Here is a 5987-nt window from a genome sequence, read left to right on the forward strand (position 1 = left end):
TACGTATACATATAGCTGATTCACTTCGCTGTACAGCAGAAACTAACAAACATTGTAAAGCAATTATACTCCAATTAAAAAAAAATTACTGCTTTATATTAGTCATACTTTTTATAGAGCTTCATCTCTTTACGTCTCAGTTCCAATCCAGGGTTTATATCTGTGTCACTCATTAATAATCATAATACCATTTACAATTCATCTTTCATATATTATCTTATTTGAACTTCATAGAAATAGGCTCAGCCTATTTCAGTGCTGTGTGAAACCAAAGGTCAAGAAGCTATGTGATTTCTTCAGAAGTGCTCAGCTACTAATGGGGAAGTTGAACTGAATCCTCACCTTTGGCCTACACAGTCCCTTGTTTCATCTGTGTGGTTCTCAAACCTGGGAGGATTTTGCGCCCCAGGGGACTTTGGTATTGTCTGGAGATATGTTTGGTTGTCACAGGTGTGTGGAAGATGCCACTGGAATCTGTTGGGTAGACACCAGGGAAGCTGCTCAACATCCTGCAATGCACAGGACAGCCACTCACAACAATTATCGTCCCCAAATACCCGTAGTGCTGAGGTTGAGAAACCCTGATCTCTCCACTATGCTACATTGCCTCCTTAACCAGCTAGTACTTTTCTTTGACTTTTCCTACCTTTTCACATTTATAAAGATAAATTGAAGGCGTAAATTGGTAGTAATTTACATTTCAAGGAACTTAAATCATGCTGTTTAATTTTTAAAATGTAATAGCTCTGCCTCTATTACTTTTAATGTACTTTCTTCCCTATAGACTATGTTGGTTTAAAAAGTGTAGAGAGAAATTTATATTTTCCTAGTTAGATTTTAAAGCAATTTGGGAACATGGGAATGACAAAAGGGAAAGGAAAATTGGTAAATACTTTGAAATCTAAAGAGAATTTTTATAACTTGATTATGAATGAAATATTCACAAAATATCTGAGGGCATGAATAAAAGTTCTAATATTTTTCAACCTTGACCTAGATATATTGTAAACTGGGGTAATAAGGAAAAGAAGTTTTTAATGAGGTTAGAGTGAGCAAAAAGGGTATAAGAAATGTGGTATAGAGTCTGGTGTGTTATTATTTTTTTAGTAGTCCTGGATTGGCTCTAAACTCTGCTGCTTTCATTTTTTACTTTATTTTTAAATTAATACAGAGTAACAGTCTATTCTGATATATCTTAACACCTGTATTTTATGTGTTTTAATACACAAATGTATGGATTTGTGTAAATGCCATCACAAGCAGAACACAACAGTTGCATCACCCTAAAATTCTCACTTGATATCCTATTATTATGGTCATACCCTCACTAATCCTTAACCTCCTAGTAACCACAATTTTGTTCCTCATGGCTATCATTTTGTCTTCTCCAGAGTGTCACCTAAATTGAATAACAGAGCACATCACCTTTGGAGACAGCTTTCAGACACACGAGGCCTTTGAAATTTATTTTAGTTATTGGGTGGATCAATAGCTTATTAATTTTTTATTGCTGAGTCCCATTCCATTGTATGGCTATACCACACTTTATTTATATCTTGAAGGTTATTGGGTTTTCCAGTTTGGGGGGTTATTATAAATAGAGCTGCTATAAATTTAGTGCACAGGTTTTTGTTGTTGTTTGCTGTTTAACATCTTCATTGGAGTATAATTGCTTACAGTGTTGTGTTAGTTTCTGCTGTATAACAAAGTGAATCAGCTATACATATACATATATCCCCATATCTCCTCCCTCTTGCATCTCCCTCCCACCCTCCCTATCCCACCCCTCTAGGTGCTCACAAAGCACCGAGCTGATCTCCCTGTGCTGTGCAGCTGCTTCCCACTAGCTATCTATTTTACAATTTGGTAGTGTTAAGTCCATGCCGCTCTCTCACTTCGTCCAGTTTACCCTTCCCCTCCCCTTGTCCTCAAGTCCATTCTCGACGTCTGTGTCTTTATTCCTGTCCTGCCCCCTAGGTTCTTCAGAACCATTTTCTTTTTTTTTTAAGATTCCATATATATGTGTTAGCATACGGTATTTGTTTTTCTCTTTCTGACTTACTTCACTCTGTGTGACAGACTCTAGGTCTATCCACCTCACTATAAATAACTCAATTTCATTTTTTTTATGGCTGAGTAATATTCCATTGTATATATGTGCCACATCTTCTTTATCCATTCATCTGTCGATGGACACTTAGGTTGCTTTCCATGTCCTGGTTATTGTAAATAGAGCTGCAATGAACGTTTGTGGGTACATAACTCTCTTTGAATTATCGTTTTCTCAGGGTCTATGCCCAGGAGTGGGATTGCTGGATCGTATGGTAGTTCTATTTGTAGTTTTTTAAGGAACCTCCATGCTGTTCTCCACAGTGGCTCTAGCAAGTTACATTACCTCCAACAGTAGTGCACAGGTTTTCATAGGAACATACGTTTTCATTTCTCTAGGGTAAATAGTTCAGGGTGAGATTGCTGGGTCCTGTGGTAAATGTGTGCTTTGCTTTATAAGAAACTGCCAGACTGATTTCCAGAGTGACCGTAACATTCTGCATTTCCACTGGCAGTTAGATGAGTGGTCCAGTTCATCTGTATCTTCACTAGCCCTTTGTTATTGTCAGAATTTGTTTTAATTTTAACCGTTCTAGAAGGGATTTCTAGTAGTAGGTATTTCATTGGAGGCTTAAAATGTTTTAAACACTGCTTCATTTTAGAATAGTTTTATATTTACAGAGAATTATTAAAATAAGCCCAGGAGTGCCCATATACCCCCGCCCAATTTCCCCAATTAGTAATATCTTACACTAATATGGTATATTTGTCACAATTAATGAATGAATATTAATACACTATTATTAACTAAAGATCACATTTTATTCAATTTTCCTCAGTTTTACCTAATGTCCTTGTCTGTTCCAGGAGCCCATCCAGGATAACACGTTACACTTGGTCATCATGACTACATACCTCCTCTTGGCTGTGATAGTTGTCTAACCTTTTTTTTGACTTTGATAACCTTGAAAGTTTTAAGGAGTCCTGGCCAGCTGTTTTGTAGAATGGCTCTCTATTGAGATTTGTCTGATATTTTCTCATCATCAGATTGGGATTATGAAGTTTGGTGAGAAAGAGCACAGAGGTTCGATTTCATTCTCATCACATCATATCGAGACTACATACTATCCACTTGACATTATTGTCGATGTTGACCGTGACCACCTGGCTCAGGTGGTGTTTGTTAAATTTTTCCACCACAGAGTTACTCTTTTGTTCCTTTTCCATACTGTGTTTTTTTCAAAGGAAGTTCCTTTGTCTACCACATACTTAAGGAGTGAAGAGTTATGCTCCAGTGCTTTACCTCCTTCAGGGCCAAGTAACTGCATAAATAAATTATTTGGAATTCTTCTGCATGGGAGATTTGTCTGTTCTTCCTTATTTATTTATTCGTTTATTCAATCATTTATATAAGAATGGACTCACGGATATTTATTTTATACTTTGGATTATAATTCAGTATTACTTTGTTTTATTGCTCAAATGGTTCCCAGCTTTGGTCATTGGGGAGCTCTCTCAGTTGGCTCATCGTGCGTCATTTTGGTTTTTGTTTGCTTTGCTTATCTCGTACTCCCTTACTTTCTGGCACCACAAGATGTTCAAGGATCATCCTGTATATTTCCCGCCCCAGTTCTAGAATCAGCAATTTGTTCAAGGAGACCTGGTTCCTGTTATTGGTGATAGTATTAGAATCTAAGTTCTGGGTGCTAGGTATGCTCATTGCTACTAGGGTATTATCGCTTCTAGGCCTTCTCAGCTGATAGAGCAAGGAAATGTTTGTTTATATACTAACCCATGTATACACACATATCCATAAATAATTCTATATGGTTGTCTGTATCTTTATTAAGCTAAGCATGAGTTTATACTGATGCCTCCAGCTCTAATCCATTGTCACATGAGTCATCCTATTTTCCTGCCCCCTATCTGTAACCTCCCACTCCAACAGTGAGAAACCTGCCTCTGAAAATCTGCCATCTATATTCTAGTTTATATGGACTGCGGTCTCAGAATTGTAAATCCGTACTCCCATGGGATACAACTTTATCAGCTGGAGTACAATGCTTATGTATAGTTTCTTTTGCCTTTTGTCGTATTGATACATACTCCACTCATTTCTAAAGTCACATAGATCAGCACCTTTTCCCCCCACCTTCTTCAATGAGGTTTTTTTCATACAATCATAATATGGTTAGATTTATTTAGTCACATTCTACATGCCATCCTCGGATCCTCTAACCCCCTAAAGTTTTTTTTTTTTTCTTTGCATCATTTAAGGTTTACTCCCTGGGTTTGACAAATGCATAGCGTCGTGTATCCCTCACTAAGTATCATACAGAATAGTTTCACTGTCTTAGAAAATCCCCTGAGCTATTAACCTCCTCACACCTAAACACTGGCAACCACTGAGCAGTTTACCATCTCCATAGTTTTAACTTTCCAGATTGTCACATAAATGGAATCATAGAATATGTAATCTTTTACGACTGTCTTATTTCATTTATCAATATGCATTTAAAGTTCATAAATAAACATTCACATGCAGATTTTTGAATATAATTAAATTTTCAAGTCAGTTGAAAATGCAGATTTTTGAATATACTTAAATTTTCAAGTCAGTTGAGTAAATACCTAAGACGGTAGTAGCTGGATTGTATGTTAAGACTATATTTAGCTTTGTAAGAAACTGTCAAGCTGTCTTCCAAAAAGGCTTTACCCTTTTGCATTCCCACCAACAATGAATGAAGTTCCTGTTGTTCCATACTTTCACCAGCAATTGGTATTGTTGGCATTTTGGATTTTATTCCAACATGTGTGTATTATTCCTAATTCCTTTCTCCTGTCCATTGTGACATTGTTATCATTCATTTCACTTCTCCATATGCTTTAGTCACCCAGTGCATTGTTACTCTTATTGATTTAAACAAGTATATCTTTTAGATTCATTAAAAATTCAAAAATTAATATTTTATTTTACCTTCATTTATTACTGATGCTCTTCCTTTGCTTAGGTTGATCTAAGTTTCTGACGTATATCATTTTCCTTCTGACTGAAGAATGTCTTTTAACATTTCTTGTCAGACAGGTTCGCTGGTGATGAATCCCCTGTTTTGTTTGTCTCAGAAAGTCTTCATTTCTTTACTTCTGAAGGATAATTTTGCTAGATATAGAATTCAGACTTGATGGATGTTTTCCCTTTCAACACTTGAAAACTTTCACTCATTCTCTATTTGCTTTATGTTGTATTTATTCTGTTTAGTATTATCTGAGCTTCCTGGATTTGTGGTTGGTGGTATGTTATTCATTTTTAAAAGTTCTGGGCCATTATGATTTCAAATAGTTCCTCTCCTCCATTCCTTCTTTCTCCTCCTTCTGCTATTCCAATTATGTACATGTTATACCTTTAGAAATTGTCCTACAGTTCTTGGATGTTCTATTTGTAACATGTTTGTTATGCTTTTATTCTGTTTTGTTATATAATTTTTCCTTTGCATTTCACCTTGGGAGGTTTCTACTGACCTATCTTCAAACTCACTGATTTTTTTTTCCCCCATGGCCATTGGCAAGTATACTGATGAGCTCATAAAAGACATTCTTCCTTTCTGTTACTATATTTTTGCTTTCTAGCACTTTCTTTGATTCTTTCTTAGAGTGTATATCTCTCTGCTTACATTACTCACTTGTTCTTGCATGTTGTCTACTTTTTCCACTAGAGCCCTTAACGTCTTCTTCAAAGACATTTTAAGTTTATTAGCTCATAATTCCAAAATCTCTGTCATATCTGAGGTTGATTCTGATGATTGTTTTGTCTCTTCAGGATGTGTTTCTTTTTTCTTGCCTTTTAGCATGTCTTGTAATTTGTTCCTGAATGCCAGTAAACTCTAATGCTGTAAGATCTTAGATACCTCACTCAGACACTCTGAACTCCATGCACTTCA

The sequence above is a fragment of the Phocoena sinus genome, chromosome 3 (genome assembly GCF_008692025.1).
Source record: "Phocoena sinus isolate mPhoSin1 chromosome 3, mPhoSin1.pri, whole genome shotgun sequence".
In the NCBI taxonomy this organism is placed as follows: Eukaryota; Metazoa; Chordata; class Mammalia; order Artiodactyla; family Phocoenidae; genus Phocoena; species Phocoena sinus.